This window comes from Cimex lectularius, unplaced genomic scaffold, assembly GCF_000648675.2.
Source record: "Cimex lectularius strain Harlan isolate CLEC.00 unplaced genomic scaffold, Clec_2.1 scaffold137, whole genome shotgun sequence".
NCBI lineage: Eukaryota > Metazoa > Arthropoda > Insecta > Hemiptera > Cimicidae > Cimex > Cimex lectularius.
In genome coordinates, this window is record NW_019392687.1 from 984,736 (window position 1) to 1,005,406 (window position 20,671).

General features: G+C 37.0%; 1 protein-coding gene across 2 annotated transcripts in view; it reads right to left on the bottom strand.

Moving 5' to 3' along the window:
* The window catches only part of LOC106664828 (ras-related protein Rap-2a), a 297,001-nt gene that overhangs the window by 213,793 nt on the left and 62,537 nt on the right, over positions 1 to 20,671 (bottom strand). Inside the window, exon 2 of one of the 2 annotated variants that reach the window (XM_014390847.2) lies at positions 20,374 to 20,469. The exons of the other annotated variant lie outside the window; for it this stretch is intronic. The gene's annotated coding sequence lies outside the window, so the exon portion shown is untranslated. The remainder of the gene's footprint in view (positions 1 to 20,373; positions 20,470 to 20,671) is intronic. 2 annotated transcript variants of the gene reach the window in all.

The window sequence follows — 20,671 nt, forward strand, 5'->3', positions numbered from 1 at the left end:
AAACAGATTTTTAATGAAACAATTTATAGTTTTACTTAAATAATACATTTATTAATTTGTAAAAAATATATATTTTCACCAATGCTTCCACTATATTTTTCCCATTTTTCACAAAACGACGACCAATATTCAGGGAAACCATTTCCATTCACGGACACAAAATCGAGTGGTGTATGGGGTAAAATACTTGGGTTTAACTCTGGACGGAAAACTTAACTTCTCTAGGCATATAAATGATATAGTTACGAAAGGTAAAATAGCTATAAAAGCCTTATTTCCGCTGATGGCCCGTGAGAATGGAATGAGCTTTGAAAATAAACTAATTTATAAAGTAGCTACTAAACCTATGCTGCTGTATGCTTGCCCAGCATGGAGTTACACGTGCGAATCGAACATCCAAAAACTGCTAGTGGTCCAAAATAAATTTCTAAGGTTTATAACCTCACTACCTCGATACACCAGAATTGGCCTCCTCCATGAGAGAGCGGGAGTGGAGTAATTTAATTCAGAATTAAAGCGTCTGTCCAGGAATTTTTTTATGGGTCTCTCCTCCAGCAAGAACACTACTTGTAGGGATGTAGGAGTGTATAATGTAAACTTTCCATGTAAACATAGAAGGATTAGACGCAACACATAAATCTAGGATCTCTGATATATTTATTGTTTTCTCTAGAGCTGTGATACCACAAGACAATTTGTAATAATTCAATTACTCGTGTTGCATTGTTCTTGTTATTCTCATTTATTTATTTATATTTTGTTAACACATTTTTGTTAATTTCTTTGTTAATTGTTATCTTATTTGATACCTAGTGGGTTTTTTAAGAAAATTTTTCCCGCTATTTTATTGTTTGATTAATTAAAAATAATAACCAAGTAAGACTAGGTGCGTTGATGGGAAAACGTTTGAAATAAGACCTAAAAGTGCACCGCCACTTCCCCTGCTTAATGATTGTTATATAACAAAATGTATAAGTATTTTTTTGATAAATGTTTATTCATTCAATCATTCTATATTTTGCCCATGAGGACACGTGGAGATCTCAACGCCATCATCTTTTGATGCTTAAATGATTCTCAATATACAGTTGTGTATATTGTGCATAAAGCTCGACAAGAAGAGTTTGAATGGGCCGAAATGTTGAATTTGAACTTTAGAAAGTAGTAATAGTACAAATCGTCCACGAAAGAATGCTCAAGTCATCAAGATAGCGTGATTAGTAGTTCAATAAACATGCGAGTGAAGACGGACCCAATAAGTAATCGAGATTCAGTATGAGTTAACGACTCACAGACCAACACCCAGAATCAACTCTAGTTAAATGGTGAGATGGACAGGATCGAAGTCACGATAGCTCAAGTGGTAGAGTAGCGGCGTATTTTGCCGAAGGTCGTGGGTTCGAATCCCGCTCTTGGCACTGACGTTTTTATCTCAACCAAGACCTTACATAAAAATAATAATTAATTGAAAGAAGTAACTTGGTAAATTGACCACTAAAACGTAAATGGAACTAGTTGAACAAAAGGTTGCAAGCATATGTTCGAATTCTGAAAAAAACCCATAGATTACTCATATGTTTTATTTACGTTTTTTAAACCAATTGTTAGTAATCCGTTTACATAATTTGACAAGCGTGAGCAAGTTCCTCTCCGTCCATTTGACTCATAGGATACTCAAAGGAACAAAGATATTCCGGGAATTTCTAAAGACGATCTTATAAAGTGCAAATAGTTTTTGAAAACGACGAAATACAATTTGACTCCAGGCGACGTTCTTTCAGCGCTTTGGAGCAACCCATAAGCATGGCCCGAAGTGCAGGTGAGAATAGTGCCTCTTATAATTGCCAAATTTGATGGTAAATTTATTTCACCTGTCCCGTAGACAATGCCACCGTAGTCCATTCCGTAATAATCGGTTTTGTCCAATTCGACGGAGTAAGCGTCATTGCCGATATGCCACGTGCATTCGTCACTTCTCAATTTATCCCAGTGAATTTTAAAATCTCTAGAATCCTTCCAAGGCATACCCAAGAAAAGGGCATTGATGCTCTCCGACAGCCGTCCAATGGCGATATCGTTAATAGGACCATTCAAATTTATATTAAAATGCGGGTGTACTTTCAGAGTTTCTATAAAGGCTGTTTTGAAAGGATTCAAATAAACGTCAATTCCCTTCCACCAGAAATCCAACAAAGGATATTCCGGATTATCGTCGCGGTGCAGAAAACAGTCGGCCACAGCGATGAACCGGTCGCTCCCGATAAGACTTCCATAACAAAATATAGAATCTTGAAAATAGAACGTAATGAAATAAACGGAGCTCAGCTTACCCAGAGGGATTAGCGCTAAAAAGAAAAGTGTTTTCAGCATAACTCGATCTGGCCGCATTTTACGTTATATATGTTATTTGTGAAATTTGTCCGTCTTGTGAAAGATATATTAGAATGTGAAATCATTCAATCAATAGTCACTTCAAAAGTAAGAAAATGTGTATCGAAAAAATCAGATGACACATAATCGAACATTTGATTGTTTTCAAACATTACTAGCAAACCACAATGACTCGTTGAACATAGCTGGATCGGGACTCTGACTTTTGATTAAGAGAATATTAAAATTGACTGAGGAAGACCCACTCGACGCCTGGTTATTATATGTATTTAAATAATAAATCAATATGCCATTTTATTGCACCATTTTTGCTGTAACAATTATAAACATGTCATTTTTCTCTTTTGCATCAGGAAATTTGAAAAATTCAGCTATTATCTGTACAACTGTATGCCCAATCGACACATTCTAGGAATGATAACAATTGATAACTTTTACTTAATTTTTTCTTAGGTTTGGCTGGATTTGCTATTATGCATGGTGTTGAAATGAGGATGGTTTCGTAGATGATGTAGCTCTAGACGTGAAAAAAGACATTCGGTCCAGCTTGAAGGTATAGTAGACCTTTTCCGTCTTCCTAAGAATCTTAAATGGTTTTTAGTAGATGGGCTGTGGTCCACACGCAGGAAAGCTGTTTGACGTTTTACAATCCTTTACCCACGAAACAATTATTTTTGCTGCCAACAAGTAAAGAGAAGTTGTGGAGACTGATGACGAGTTCGACTGAGAATTTATAACCGTTTCCGCAAAGCTCTCTTAGCAGCCGCAATGTTTGTCTGTATATACCAAGGGACACCTGTATGATGAGTTGTTCATACATGTCATCAACGCCGCCTTTAGAGTTCTATGGTGTTTGAATTGTCAAAAGAATCGGAATAGTTTCAATAGTTCCGAGAATTGAACCCTGAACGGTCATCCCGGGATGTCTTGGACTCGAATAATCTCATTTCCCGGAGTGTTGAAAAGTCTCCAGGTTAATATATATCAAGAAGCCAGGCAAACCTCATGGTATCCCTCATAACTATAGATTAATAAGCCTTTTAAGCTCTTTGAGTAAGATTTTTGAGAAAATTTTACTTATCCGACTGGAAAAACACATCTCAACATAAGGAATTATGAAGGAAGTTCAATTTGGATTCAGGCTCGAACTGGACACTGTGTCGCATCTGTCAAGGGTGTTGGATCATGTAACAGCAAATTTTAGTGCAAAAAAGCACTGGGATGGTCTTGCTCGACCTGGAAAAGGCCTTCGACACGGTGTGGCAGGAATTGTGTACACACTTATTCAAAACAATTTCCCCCCTTACCTGGTCAAATGTACCCATTCATATTTTAACACCAGAGTTTTCCAAGTTTCACTGAACAACTCACTTTTACTTAAATTCAAAATAGCTTCAGGTTTTCCACAAGGTTCGATCCTTGTACCTATCTTATTTACACTCTTCTTAAACGTCATGCCTAAAATAAAAAACTCCCATCTTGCATTATACGCTGATGACATGGCTCATCATGGAAACTATGCACCATCGTAAGCATATTAAATCTTGAGCTTGCAAAAATTAGCGGTTTTTGTGTTACATAGAAGCTCAAGATAAATACATCTAAGACCGAAGCAATTTTCTTTACTAGGCATAGACCGTTGCTCACACACACGATCTCTTTGGAGGGAGTTTTAGTAAATTGGGTGGACAAAGTTGTTTATCTGGGACTGACACTAGACAGGAAACTTAATTTAAGGTAATTTAAACTTAAGGTAGTGTCCTTGGTACTGTCTTATATATCATTTAAACTGCAGACCTACCAATACATCCTAACACTATTAGCACCACCTACGCGGACGTTACCGCAATCCTATCCTCTAACTCGAATCTTGTCCACGCTATCTCCAGCATCCAGGAACATCTTGAGCTCATCGAAGACTGCTGTAAAAAAATGGAGGACAAAACTGAACGAAGAAAAATGCACTCAGTGTACTTTTACGCAGAAAAAGCAGTCCTGCATTGTACATCAACAAAAAAGAGATACCAGTTTCCACTCAAGTCAAATACCTGGGATATCTCAACAGCTGACTGACGTGGAATCCTCACACAAGACTTAAAAAACAGCAACTTAATACAAGACTTGGACTACTACGAAGACTTTTAAGACCGAAATCAACTTTCACAATTATGACAAACCTAACACTGTACAAGACTTTACTAAGACCAATATGGACATACAGAGTGGAATTGTGGGGCACTGCCAAGCCTTCCAATATCCAGCGCATCCAGTCCTTCCAATCGAAAATCCTTAGGCAAACTGTCAAAGTACTTTACAATACTACTAACCTCACTATCCACATAAACCTCAACATTCCTTCTGTCAACGAACTAACCGGTCCAGATTCCAAACCTCCCACACCACCCTTTCGAACCACCCTAACCATACTGCTAGAGCCCTATCCACTCATTCCCATCCTGACAACCCACCACGCCGCCTCAACTGAGATGGCCTCGGGACCTCCTTGACCCCTAAACATACACACTGAGTGCCAGCGATGGCTGGCTCCTCAAAGCATGTGTTCTACCGGTGCAGTGCTGGCATTAGTGCTAGTGTTGTGCTGTGTGATATATTAATCATATGTACATATTTGTATAGTATACTATCATTATAGGTAACAAATAAATTTTTAAAAAAAATTGGTAAGCACATCCACGGGCTAGTCGTTAAGTCACGATGTGCCATTAAGACATTATTTCCGCTTTTAACTAGAGAATCGCTTCTCAGCATAGGGAACAAAAATTTTTAAAGCCATCGTCAGACCCATTTCGCTGTACGCCTGCCCGACATGGAGCCACACTTGTAACACAAATATCAATATACTTTAAGTCGTACAAAACAAATTCCTAAGACTTGCCACTTCATCTCTGAGATACGCAAGGCTTACCCAAACCCACACGGAAACTGGCATAAAATGGAATCGCGACGTCATAGTCGTGAGCACGAGACAATTTTTTGAACGTTTCTCTATGAGCCGAAAAGCAATCTCCAAATCAGTATGTAGAAATATCACAGTTCTGTGGAAACATAGGAGAATAAAGCGTAATATAATGTAAAGACAATGATAAAGCATGTAACTTCTACCTATGAAAAATATCTGACTACTTAATGATATAAGCGCGTTATACCTGTGATATTTATATTTTGCCATTGTTTTAGAGCTATGCCATATTTATTTAGTTATTATTATTATTAAATTTTAAGGGCGTTTTAACGGTAAGGTCATTTCACGCCCTAACATCCAAACCTTCTATCTTACGCTAGCTATATCCTTCTGAGTGCTATAAATCTCTGACTCCAAACATTCACTCATAAACTCATTTATCCTATTGCCATCCAAAGCTTTAATTTATCTTTTTAAAATTCTTAATTTGGAATGCCAAATGTATGCAAAAATCCCATTTTAATTACATACAAACTTTATTCCTGTTTTTTGATTAGAATTTTGAATTTTTGTTCCATAATTAAAACATTTCCTGTAGGCTTGTATGGCTAATAATAATAATAATGGAGTCAGACTAGCAACAGTCACAGCATGATTATAGGCTCATCCTTATCCTTTTATTCTTCCATTCAAATATGATACATAAACTAATGCTACATAACAATAATAAGAAACAAAAACGCAATATTGGGTTCCCGATTACTCATCGTCAACAAGACAAGAGGATCTTTAACGTCCGCACCTAGCCTATACGGCCTTATCGGACGTTTTGATTCTCAAGATGAGAGCTGACGCACCTCTGCATACGACGAAAAAGTGTTACCGCCGCAGCATTGGTGTAGTGGTGTCCCGGCCCCTAAGGGTCAGTAGCCACGCTCTCCGCTTGTCCACTCTGAATGGTCGGGCCCGCATTGTGCGTCGGGTCGTACGCCGCACGCGAGGAGCTAAAGGGCCGAAATACATCAGCCCGTCCCCCCCCTCGCGTACTCCCTAGATAGAGAAGGCGACTCTATCTCTCTGAGTGTAGAGGCTCCTCCAGCGTAGAAACTTCCGGGAACGCCCCGACAACGGTTTCGGATTATAGTGGGATTGCTACCCACCCCCTAAATGACCACTGTCTCCGGTAAAAGGTCTCTTATCGAGCTCAGCCTACACCTGTTGCGCGCAATCGAGGGACGCCATAGGTCTAGCCTAGGTGGTCCGATCCTTCGCTTCCCCAACGGTACCACGCCGGTCATACGCACAACAATGCAAAGCATACTCGAGTCAAAGACCGCCGATATCACTACCCTTTTCCAATCGCTTACTTACGCATTCGAGGGACTGTAGCATGATCATGACGTCCTCAACGCTTACATGCTGTCGTCCGGTCGCAACGTCTCCCTTGAGGAACGGTGGGTAATACACTGGCCATACGCAAGCTTCACGAAAGGTCCCAGATAGAAGACAGCCTCTGTCTAAGTTCCCGCCAGGGGCGTCACCACAAGCCACCACGAGTCCATCCCAATGTGACTCTGGGCTGGTTTTTGAAACGTTGAGTCACCCCGTGGTACAGATGGCCATACAACCCTCCCCCGTCTTTGTAGACAGGATCTGGTGCACTGGCCCTCGTGTGACTCTGCTAAGGCACCCGCCGCCCCTGCCGAACCTGAGGCCGACATAAGACAGCTTGTGCTTTAGAGAGGTTGCCACGCCCTCTGGGCTGCACCATTATTTTGTGCCCGGATACCCCAACTTGTAACCCCTTGTAGGGAGGGGTCACAGGATAGAATGAAGGAATTCGGATTGAGAAACAGGGCCGTGGAAGAGAACACGAGGTGATCCGTTTCGGGGTCTCGAGTCTCAACCACATTTTACCACCCGTTGTCGCCGTGGTTCCACATAGAGTGGGCCATGACTCCCAGGGTGGGTAACAAAAACATAACAAAAACGCAATAATACTTCTTTATCTTTTTTTTGTTTTTGAGGACCTAACTTTCTTATTTAAATTGCGATTTTTGGGCATTGCAGTTTATCACCCCGCAATTTGTATTTTCTTCCATTTCATTTTTTAAAGAAACACTGGGGACCCAGTAACTCCTGTAAATCACTCCAAAGGTTGAGCCTTTGCCTAAAGGGTTGTAAAGTGGGGGAGTCGACCAAAATATGTTTTATTGTCAGAATGATACGTTCTCCACTTCGCATACGTCGAGGACAAGTTGAAAGATTGTTGCCTATTATGAATTAGCCTGATGAGACCTATTCGCAGTCTAGAGAGAATCACAAGTTCTTTTCTCTCAAGTTCCTCAGTTGGCCATTTATGTACAATTGGCACAATTTCTTTCATACTATCTCTACAGACATTCGATCTTGCCGCCCAATTTCGTTTGATTAAGGGTCAACCGAGAAATTATTTTTGATGGCTTCGAGACCACTTTTCGAATCAGAGCGAATAATGGCATTACAAATTCCTTGCGATTCCTTTATAATCCTCAATGATCTGATTGCTTAAAGTTCAGCTGTGTATACGCTATCCTCATTCGACAGAGACCAGCTTAGGTTATACTCATCAGCAACCATCGGTAAATTCTTTATAATTGGGATAGCTATTTAAAATTCACAAGAATTCTGCCGATCATCAGAGAAGGTGTTTCTAATAATTATGGCAGTAGGTAACGACCACGGTGGAATATCTAGCAATTTAAAACATTCAACCGCCGACACGGTATTCCCTCCTAATCTCAACATTTCAGTACCGCGGATTCCCATAGGTCTGGTCCTAGTTCTTGGAACGAATACATAACTTGGTGAGGGTTACGGAAAACTGAATTAAATAGAGGATGGAAAGGCTTAGACCAAAGTCTAGCAACAAACCTACGAATTGCCTCCTCCCTGAAAAGATCCTGAAGAAGGACACTGGCATCATTGCAGAGACTATATAAAGGGTTTGTTCTAAACACCCCTATTTCAATCCTGATTTATTTAGTTTTATTTATTTTTATTATTTTATTGCTGTTTATATTTCCTTGTTGTTTATGTTTTACACTGGATGCTATTGTTATCTTTGGATGTATTGGGTTATAGTTAACATCTATTATTATTTATTATTACCCTTACTAAATTCCCGTAAAATGGGTTTAATTGCCAAATAAGAGTCAACTTAGATGATTAGTGGTTTTTATGTAAAATTTTCCCCACTAAGTGAATCCGAGGTTTCAAGTAAACCTTTGTACAACTGGCAAGCAATACAACTCAGGCTGAATGTCCTCATATTTGAAGATGACGTGGTGCTAATAAAAACGAAACGAATGTGATTAGATTTTCAACATTCTATTATTCATAATTGCATACATATTTTTCGTCTATTTAGAAGTTTCCTGCATTTCTAATCACCTCTTTTTCCTGTTTTTATCTCTTCCAAATTCTTTTCTATTGGCATGATGTTATGTTATGTGTTATGTTATAATTCACTGCCAAGTTTTATCTCTTTACTTAGTAAGATTCCTCCACCCCTTTTGCTGGATAACGAACCAATATTTGGTCGTTTCCAATCAATTTGTTCTGTTTATCAACTGAAATTACAATTTCTCAATGAATTGCTGAAAATTTAAGCAGTTATGGGCAGTACAGTTCCAGTAGTCAGAGATTACATACTGGCATTAACCCACCACTGAAGGTGGAACAAGCCAATACTCATCTTACAGACCAAAACCACAAAGGTACATGTTCAGTATCCCATAGATACCATGACGAAATCTTACAATTCAGCAAAATTAAATGGAACATTTCCGTCTGTTGCAAAAAAATGTGTTGATTCTTTGTTTTTACGAGTAGTCGGGGTTATTGTTTTGTGAGATAAGAAAAATCGTTTGACGAGGAGTTAGTCGATAATTGTTTGTAAGAAACCTCTCAACTTATAAGGAGCGATTTTCAAAAGGTAAAAAAGAGACTTTTGTCGTTTGTACATGACGAACGCCCACTCTTGCCATTGTCTTCCGCTTCTGATTTATAAGCCTTCCAGGCCCTTATCCCAAGTAGTTCCCGAGGGAGTGAATTCCCAATAAGGGTTGGATTCTCGTGACGTTTTGCCCAATACATGTTTATCCTTTTGATGTGGTTTATCCTAAACCGAGCTTCGACGAACGAAAATGGCTCGAACCACGGACATTCGGAATGCTTGAGCACACAGCTAAGTGCCTCGCATTGCTTTAACAAGTTCAGACGTTTTCATATTCTCCTAAAATATAGAACATGCAAAATTCTCGTTTATTAATTTTTAATGCCACCTGATCGTCGCGTGATAGGTCTAACTAGGGAAACAGTGCTCTTGTTATTTTCTTTTCGCCCTTTTTAAGTTTACATTCCGGCTAGTTTCGGCAGTCACCTTTCAAATTTGTTCAATTTTACCAGACTTTCCACTGATTTGAGTTATTAAGACAATTTGAGCATACGAGTTTATACTAATGTACTGTGCGTCTAATTATTCCCTTTAATATGCGAGGGCGTTAAAATTGACGACCTCGGCATCCGCGGTTCCATTTATCTCCATTTGTTCCAAACATCCCCTAAGTTGAGAGACAAAACAAAAAGCATAAAAGAAGAATGTGAAATTCTAAAAATAAAATTATGAATACAAAAGAAGGATATTTGCGGTGTTGAAAAATTACATTTCAAACCGTTATTTTCTCGTGAAAAATCCAGTCAACAACTGTAAATTTTCTCGGTTAAAAGTGTGTTGTTCACAAATTTTAGGGAAACAACTGGAGCTGCAAAATCCTCATGTCGCGTAAATAAAAATCTTAAATCAATTTGACATTCTTGATTAATCTGTAAACAGTCATTTCATTCCACACTTATGTGTAAATTAAACAACTTCATCAAGAATCGTTTTTTCAAATTTGATTGTGTTACTGCTTAAATTTCAGTGTAAACACGAAATCATGGGGTTGTCATCTCACGAAGTAAATAGAAGAGGTAAGAAAACCTAGCAATGCATTAAAATGGCAGATGACGTCGTGCTAATAAAGAAGAAGAAAGAACTGGAAAGAAGACGTATTTAAACATAAAGAAGAACAGATAAAAAGACGAAAGGGCATATGAAATTATTCAGAAATCGAGAGATGCGGTCTGGTGTGATGTAGGTTTCAGAAAAACATTTTCTTTATCGTGCCAACGTTTCGATCTTTATTGAGATCATCTTCAGGGCCTGGGATTTACGAACATTGTTTACATTTAACAAATACATTTAGGATGTGGAAAAGTGAATTTATACAACGCAAAATATATTTTTTATATTCAATCAAAGTATTTCTACTCACTCAAGTGTTTGTCTTCTGTGTAATTGTGCCATTCTTGCGTGACGTGTTGAGAGTGCCAGTGAGATTTTGCTGTTTTATATTTATATACGTTGGATTTTGAAGGAGTGGGGAAGGAAGTCGGTATAGAAAAAAGACATTTTTGTATAAGGCATCGGCTTCTTTGAGTGAAAAGAGCCGACGAAGGGAAACAATGTGTTGGTAATGGTTCGGCCAGATTATCCTTTCAGGAATATCTAGAAAGGGATAAATAGGAAAAGGATAGCTAAATTGTTGGACAATTAGACTATGAAAAATATTTGATGTGTGGAATGTAATGTATATATCATACATATATGATATACATGTATATCATTACTTATACATGTATATATATGATTTCTGAATAATTATCGACTAACGCTCACCATCACGTATATGAAATTGTGTGACAAAGAAGAGTTAAAGTTTGGAAAAGAAATTACAGCTTGTTACAGTGAATCAATTAATGATGTCAACAAGATCAAAGGCTGCAGTGCCTGGAGAGTGCAAACCCCGCTTCCTAGTTTCCTTTTTTCCTTTCAAAGGAATGTATCAAGCCAGAAGTTGAGATAAGAGATAAAAACTCTAGGAACATATTAAAGAAGAGTTATCAATGATGGGCATAGTAAAACTAGTTATGGAAAGGATGTCAAACTGGAAATGGTGCCGTTTGGGCATAAAGGTGAATGGAAAATTACTGAATATCATAAAATTTGAAGATGTCGCTAATAGAAAAGGGCGTGAGACAATGCAATATGTGTTTAAAGATGCAGGAAAAGCAGGTTTATACTTAATTAAATATATATGAAGTTATGAAAAAAAAGAAAAGTTGAATATAGTAAAAGAAAGTACAGCAACCTATAAGGCGTTATACAACTTTGAATGATGGTGAATCTGCCACACCAATAACTTTTTTACAGTATTCAGCGGTCAGGGATATAAGCAGGGAGAGGTGATAACACAATCCCACCAAATAAATTTGGGCAAAAAGCTGAGTTTTTCGGTAACGCTTGCAGTTCAATACAAGTAGTGCTCGATGATGTAAAAGGCAATAAACTGATTTTTATAGTAACGATTAATTACAATTAATTAAGGTTTTTAGTTGAGATGAAAAAATGTTAATGGCACGAGAGGGATTCGAACCCAAGACCTTCGACAGGTGGGTTCGAATCCCTCTCGTGCCATTAACTTTTTTTCATCTCGACTAAAAACCTTAATTAATTGTAATGTATTAATTGGTCAAGCGGACCACGAAATTAGTGAATGTAACGATTAATAATAACAAAACACTTAAATATTGATTTTTATTCATTCAATTAAAACAAAATAATCAAATTTTCTTCGTTTCATTATATTTTAATGGTATTTAATATTTTAAATTCGTTTTTTAAAATAAATTAATTTCCTTTTAACTTGTCAAGTTTGTCGCAGGTAGTGTAGGCGGACCTGAGTGATTGGAAAGGTTCAACTACATTTTAGAATTAATTATGGTAAGATTTTCAGTTTCAAATTAGTTCATTTCCACTAAACATTCCATTGGCAAGTTAATAAATAAACAACTTAGTGCATAATTAGCTTTATCGTGTAATAAAATTTAAAAATATAACTTTGAAACGAAATGTAGATTTTATGAATTTTTTATTTATTTATTTTCTAACAGTTGAGTTACGGCATTGATTTGTAAGGACTCTCCCGAGATACGGCAAAAATTTTAATTAATTTTTTTTTTCAAGTACTCGAGAAAAAAATCCGAAAGGTCAAATCAAAAAACAGTCTCCACAGCAACGATATATTTAATTCAAATTCAACAAGTTTGTTTAAACATATATAAGATAAATATTCTAAATAAAAATATAATAATTTATGTATCTAGGAAGGAATCTGGAAAGAACACGACATGATCTGCAAACAAAAGCCAATATTTTTTTTTTNCATATCCAGTACGTGAGGATTTGAGTTCTCCCCAAGAACCTTCCTAGGGGCGGTAGCCCTAGGGTGTGTATAGTGTTTGTGTGCTTATGTCAGTATGTGTGTTTGTGTGTTTTGTATGTGGACGCAGTTTACCCTCGTGCCCGGGAGCAAAAAGCCAATATTGAATAAGTAATCGTGAATATGTTTTGAAAGTAGGTAATTCTTAAATCTTATCCTTTGTCTAAGTTCGAAACTTATTTAAAAATAGTCTCCATTCAGTCTGGATTAAATAAAGACCCCGAATAAATCCGTTTTTTTTTAGATTACGACACAAAAATAAAAATGTAAAGTACGGATTGTAAATATTAAAAGGAAAATCCACTTACCAATTCACGGCCATCTAGATAAAAAAGAAATGTGGATATGTTAGGGCTGTTTTCTGTCTTAATGAAAAACCAAACGCAGTCCTTATCTGGGATTTCAAGGATGAAGGGATCAAAAGCACGAGACGCCGGGGGCGGCCCACGGCTATAAATAATAATTTTCAGTTGTATTGCAGATGGGAATTAGACTATATAATACGAGTCGGAGCCACGCGAATACCCGAAATACACACGGTTATGAATAAAGATGACCAAGGACTGCGTACTTGCTGCGGATGTCACTGCGATTTCTGAATCCAACCGTAAAAGAGGATCAAACTTTCATTGAATATTCCACCATTGTCGGCCGTTTCTTATAACACAATTCAATAGAATCATGTATTTTTCATGTCTGAATAGATTGACGTTTATACGAATTGCTGTATTCGTGGAAGCTTAGGTACATAGATGATTTGATGATTTGACATACTATTACGGATAGATTTAGTCTTAATGATAATAAGATTGAGACATATTAGACATGATTTATAATATTTCCTTAATAAAAGAAATAAAAACTCATTTATTTAAACACTAAAATGTTTAGTGACCATTAGTTAATGATTATTTGTAGATCGTGAGGTGCGGTCTGGTGTGACGTAGGTTTTAGAAAAACATTTTCTTTATCGTGCCAACGTTTTGACTTTATTCACATCCTACATGTATTTGTTAATTTTAAACAATGTTTGTAAATCTCAGGCCATGATGATGATCTCAATAAAGATCGAAACGTGGGCACCATAAAGAAAATGTTTTCTAATACCTACGTCACACCAGATCGCATCCCACGATCTCCAAATAATCACAAACAAGTATAATTGATACAAACAATTATATTTACTGGAAACAACCTCACAAACATATGGGCAAAATTCAAATAATTAAGGTTTTAAGTTGAGATAAAAAAGTCAGTGACACGAGCGGGATTCGAACCCACGACCTTCGGCTTGATACCTTCACAGGTCTCAGGCTGCCTGTTCCTATGTCCGTTTTCGGACTTATACAGGATGGTTGTGCAACCATATACCCCTGGAGGCCCAATCCTCACGTCACCAGGCGTTAGCCGCGGCTGCAGCCGTGCCCAGGATGGACCACGGAGAGGTGCCTGGTCGGGATACGACGGGAGGGTCGCACCTTACAATAATCTTATGTGCTAATGAGGGGGTGCCCAATCTCCCCGTATACTGAATCCCGCCCAGGGGAGAAAGAGAGTGGGCACCCCTCGTACATACTACTACTATATATATACAATAAACTACATATATATTTACAATATATTAATATACAATTAAATTTAATATGTCGCTAATGTATTTTTCATTTGTTTTGATTGCGCTGACACTTAGATTAACACTTACACGAACACTTACACTGACATTTTTTTATTCGTCATTGTTGGGTGGTGTTAGCCAACCTTTTATTGTCATCACCTGATACACGAAGCGTTTGGTGGCCGCAAAACCTTCCTTTGACATGATCGCACTGGATATGGCTGGGACGTCACACTCTATGGAGCACTTTTTTCTTGCGGCTGAATGAGCAGGGCACCCCGAAAAAGTGTGGTCTGGTGTCTCTTCAGAACCATCAAAACACTGAGGGCACTCCGCCGTGTTCCGCATACCGAATTTACACAAATACGTCCCAAAATCACCACGCCCCGTGAACATTAGGGTCATATAATGGTCTGTCTCGACATATTTACATTTTAGTCTATCACTTATAGAAGGCATAAGCGGATGGGTACGACGGCCTTTGTCGGATTCTCCCCATCGTCTCTGCCACCGCGTAATTGTGTCCAAATGAATTCTATTGATAACGTCTTTCTTTTCCGCCGGTTCCATTCCTTGCGTTTCTTCATAGATTCTACGCCGTTTTTCAACTTCTAATATAATTGGGATTACACCGGCAATTACACAGAGAGATTCCGTAGGAGCAGTACGATATGCTCTGGTGATTTTTAGTAGTAATTTTCGATGCGCTGTTTCTAACGTTCTTCATTGGGCTGATGTTACAATCCATTTGTTTCGATCCACCAAAAAAATACGATATTTATAAAACAATAACTCTCACCGACCTTACTCTATGGGCAAATCTCCGAAAGCCCAGCTGGTGCAAAGCTATCTTAATGCCCAGAAGCCAACTTAATTATTCTTAATTAATATTAACAAATCGCAACAATACCAAATTTATGCGATCATGTACATTTAAAAAATCTAGCAGGTTATTTTGCTTACTCGAGAAGATAAATAATAGTAATAAAAACAGACAACAGATAATAAGTCTGCAAAGAATGAAATGAGAAATAACTTATGCGGGGCCTGTGGGAACAGAAGGAGGCACAAATTGCTGATCTAATATCTCATGGCCATAAATATTTTTCATTGATTTTATAGCTTTATGTACGTAATAAGTGTTATTTATTGGAACTAATGTATTTATTTGCGTGAATGGTAGAGCTTAACTTCAATTAGCTCGAGGAATATCAGCTTCTCCTGAGCTTGGAGAAATTTAAGATTGTAATTTATTATTGTGATTGCAGAGGCTCATCCTCAAACACTTTGTTGAAGAACATCGTATTTTTTGGTAGAGTGAATTAATATGGATGAATGTAATATATTAGCGTGAATAGCGAGGCTTATCCTCAATCACCCCGAATAATATCGACTACTCTGAGGTTGAGTGAACGAATGCAATTTATTAGCGTGAATACAGAGGCTTTTCCTCAATTATCTCGAGGAATATCAAATACTCTAGCGTAGAGTGAATGCAATTTATTAGCGTGAATACAGATGCTTATCCTCAATTACTCCGGGGGATATCGACTTCTCTGGAGTAGAGGGAATGCAATTTATTAGCGTGAATGCAGAGGCTTATCTTCAATCACCCCGAGGAATATCAACCCCAGTGTTGAGTGAATGCAGTTTATTAGCGTGAATGCAGAGGTTTATCCATAATTACCCAGATGAATATATTGTACTCTACGTTAGTGTAAATGCTAACCAGACTAAGACGATTCTTTGAATTTGGGTTTGTTATTTGTTAATCCACAGTTGACGAGAGCTGAGTTACTGAAAGACTAGCACTAGATACTAGACTAGTATAAAGCAACAGAATCTGTTACCATCATATCATGTAACAATATTACTTGGCTACGTACATTGGAAAAGAAGTTAGTAGAATTAAAACGCGACTTTGATTGAATATAAAAAAAAAATTTTTTGCATTGTATAAATTCACTTTTTTTCCAAATGTTTTTGTTAAATTTAAACAATGTTTGTAAATCCCAGGCCCTGAAGATGATCTTAATAAAGATCGAAACGTAGGCACGATAAAGGAAATGTTTTTCTGAAACCTACAACACACCAGACCGCATCTCACGATTTCTGAATAATTATCGACTAACGGTCACTAATTACCACATATTTCTACACGACTAAAAGCAAAAGAATACCACTGGCCCATGGTCAATGTAGTTTGTCGTCCTTAAAACTAAAATTATCATTAATCATAGTCAGGTATGTGATGAGGACTTTCTAGGGATCCATTACAACTTGAAACTTAAATTGGATATTGTACTTGTGTATTATATTGTGCAACATTTTCTAAGAATTTTCTAAGAAACGAAAAAATCTCCATAAGTTGAAAATTATATGTCATGGTACAAATTTAAGTTACAAATATACATTTGTGCCTTTGTAATTTTACTCTAAACCTTGTTTTGAATTGCCTGACTTTGGTAGAACCAAGATCAATAAAAATATTTCTATTTCGAAGGGCATTGTAATGTTTGTAGATTTTGAGACCAGATGTTTTATGTGGTCTGCCCACGTCAACTTGAAGACTACTGAAGGTCGAAGCCCTGCCGGACGTTCAGTAATCGAGGTGTGGCTGTTGTACATACATAAATAAAGCTTTTATCCTATTTTTATATTACTGCTACGTTAAAGCAGCCCTACATTAGAGAAAAGATTTTTACACAAAATTTCTTGCCATTTGTTTTTCAACGCCAATTCGTTTTGGCAAATTCGGTTAAATCTTATTTCACTTTAGTTAGGGGTCGACGAAATTTTCTGAGTTTTCTTCCGAATTCTACTTTGTTGCTTTCTTTGTTCTTTTTGTTCTCGTCAAATCTGATGCATTTCTTCATAATTAACTTCGTTGATTTTTTTATCCTTAGTTTTCTCCGTGTGTGTTTCTGTTGTCTACACCCAATTTTTGGTGTTCATAATAATAAGAATACAGGATGTTACAGGGTTAAATGTCAATACTGTCACGGTAGATTCACTAAATAAAAGTGACACTAGAACAAGGTTTCTATCATGATTGTTTCCTGAGATATTAACATTTTTGTGAATTTAGTCTAAAATCAAATATTTTCATGTAAAATAGTAATTTCTCTACTTTAGCGGCATTAAAATACAAATCTGACCTTTAGTTTACAAACTGCATTTAATTTTCCACGAGATAACATTTCGAAAAAAACATTTATTAATTGGTAACAAAAAATAGATACATTTCTCTGAAAAAAGTTTTTCATTGCTTACATTAAATCACTAGTGTTTTCTTGTCCGATCATTTTGCTCTGCCTACGGTCGTTGTTCCATCTTTCACGAGTGTTTCGGCTTCTCGACATCTTCAGTGCTCAAGCAATGAACTTATTACAGGCCTTAGTTATTTCGATTCCGTATGCAATCTTAGGATCCCTAAATAATATAATTTAAATGTTTATTTTTTTACATTCCTATGATAGTCAGGGGTATAAGCAGGGCGAGGCACCGAAGGTATCGCCTATCACAGTTAAATACAGCAAGGATAGTGGTTTTAAAGAAAAGAGAAAGACGTTTTTTATTATTAAGCGACTGACCCTTCTTTTTCGGAGATAATGCTTCTCTTTTTTCTAATAGTCATGAGAACATTCTCTTTCGTTAATTATTAAACTTGCTTTCTGGTCGTTGTATTTTGCATTTTGCATACAGATTCTATCTCCTTATAACCCTAACCAACGACGACATATATCGGGCCAAAATAAAAGTTCATCACCCGGCATACTCCAATTTCGTTGACTTTTCAAGTATCACGCACGATGCCAGTAAATCTTTGGATGGATAAACATATTAGCGGGTGTTATTCTTACTTTATGTTTTTTTTTTCCAAATTTTTTTTTCAGACAATTGAATTTTTTCACGTAAATACATGTAGGTAATTAAATAAAGGAGGAAAACAGTGCCTCACCTCAGTTTGAAAAAATCTAGTAATCGATTCATTTTTTCATTATTTTTGGTTTAAATGTATATTTCATTTATTAGTTTTTGTTTTTTGCGAATAAACAGTAAAGAAATGTGACCAATACCGAATTCTGGGGGTTGGTTAGTGCTCCATATACTAATAATCATCATTCAGAAAAGGTTAATGCTCTAATATTGAAAAAAAAAAAAAAACAGATTTTGATTACTCACATGTTCCATTTTACTCACACAGTAAATAATTTACACAATTCTACAAGCGTGAGAACAATATGACATTTTATTACAGCCATCTTCGCTCGGTGGATAGTCAAATTAACGAAGCCTTTCCAGGAATTTCAACGGACGACTGGATAAACGTCAAATATTTTTTAAAAATTATGAAATACAGTTTCACGTTAGATGATACCAGTTCAACGTGCTGAAGCATCCCGAACGTGTTGCCGCCAGTGCAGGAGAGAATGGTTCCTTTCACAAACTTAAACTTCGAATGCACTTGCTTATTACTTAAACCGTAGACGATGCCACTCGTATCACTCTTATAAGTATCTTGCTTATCCAAGGCGATAGCGTACTTGAATCCATCAATTATGCACGTGCAATCCCCGTCTTTCAATTTATTCCAGTAAGTTGCAAAATCTCCCGGACTCGACCACGGCAGAGACATGAAGACGAAATTGACGTTCGAAGCGAGCAGTCCAATAGCGATATTGTTATCAGAAAGTTGGTCCTTCCTTGTCTTGAATCGTTGGTGCACTTTCAAGGTAACTATTGTCGTCGATTTAACAGCCTTAAAATAAACGTCGATTCCCTTCCACCAGAAATCGACCACTGGATAATCGCCGCTGTCGTTGCGGTAAAGGAAAGAATCGGCCACACTGACGAATCTATCATAGTTGATAATACTTCCATGACCGATTATATTCCCACCGAAATGGAAGGTCAATAAATATTCGGAAGCCAAGTTGGTTAGATTAACCAGAGGGATTAATGCCAAGATTAAGAGTGTTTTCAACATTATCAGTTCGTCGCATTCATTCCATGATTTGTATTCAATGTGATTGTGTAATTTTACTTTATTCTTTAATTTAAAATATTTGGAAGAAATACTCCGAAGCACAAAAAAATACTTATGAAACAAACATATTCAAATCCACACACGTTCAATTCGTCAATTAATAAAACACCTGGTAATTTTTGTTCTTATATTTTTTTTTAATTTGCTGTACCTTCGAGTAGTGACAAGTAACAATGAGCAAGAAAATATATACAAAATTAAAAACAAGAGTGGAGAAAATACTCATTGGAATTACTCCAGACCATATTGTCTGTTTAATTGATGGTATGGTAATAAGGATACTAAGAAGCGGGGTTTGTGCTTCCCAGGAACCACAGCCTTCTGGATTATTGTACCTTTCTAGTTCCTTAGTACAGTGCAGTAGACTCAATCCTTCTCCTTAGAAGTATCAGGTCATTGCTGCTACAATTTGATTCTCTAAGTTTTTTTTTACGTTAAAAACGTTGTATATTACTTTAAATCTCCATTGCTTCGCATATCGAAGATGATATGGGTGGCTGTTTCCTCTTCTTCATTACATAATCTGCAGATGGGATCATGGTTGTATATGCCCATGTTGTGTTTTTGTTTTCTCAGATACTAGTGACCGGTTAATAGTCCTACCACTCCTCTGAGTTTAGCCCTCTCTAATGGCAGCAGTGATTTTGCCAGCCTTGGTGAGGGTTGTTTCATCGTACGTTTACTGCGTCTAGCACCATCTCAAGAATATAGTACTTCAATTCAAATTCAATTTCCTTAGAACTATAGTCAATGCTTCTTACTACTCGAACATTCCCCTTAAGTTAATTAAGGTTTTTAGTTGAGATAAAAAAGTCAGTGTCACGAGCGGGATTCGAACCCACGACCTTCGGCTCAATACGCCGCTACTCTACCACTTGAGCTATCGTGACTTCGATCCACTCGGACACTAACTTCCATCTCAACCGGACCTTTTGAATTTGAGTTCCAAGTTATAGTTTTTCAACCCTTCTAAGTTATTTTGCAATAATCAAAAATGACCTTTTAAAGGATTAAAAAAGGCAAAACTTACCTCCAGCCGTAGGTAGATATTTTTGTAATTTTTTTAACACCACAGCGCGAAAAAAATACCGGTTTCCACCGATTTCCCAGCTTTTAGACTGGAAAACTGAAAAAAAGCAAAAAATACAAAAAAAATTAAATACATTGCTAATTATGTGCGTGAAATTCTAACCTACTAAAATTTTGGCTTGGAAGAAACAGTGGAGTAAAACTATTTAACAAAAATATCTTGGAAGAAAAACAAATAGAATTTTTTATAATTTGTAAAAATGTGAATAATTAGCGTTTCATAAACAACTTCGTTCAAG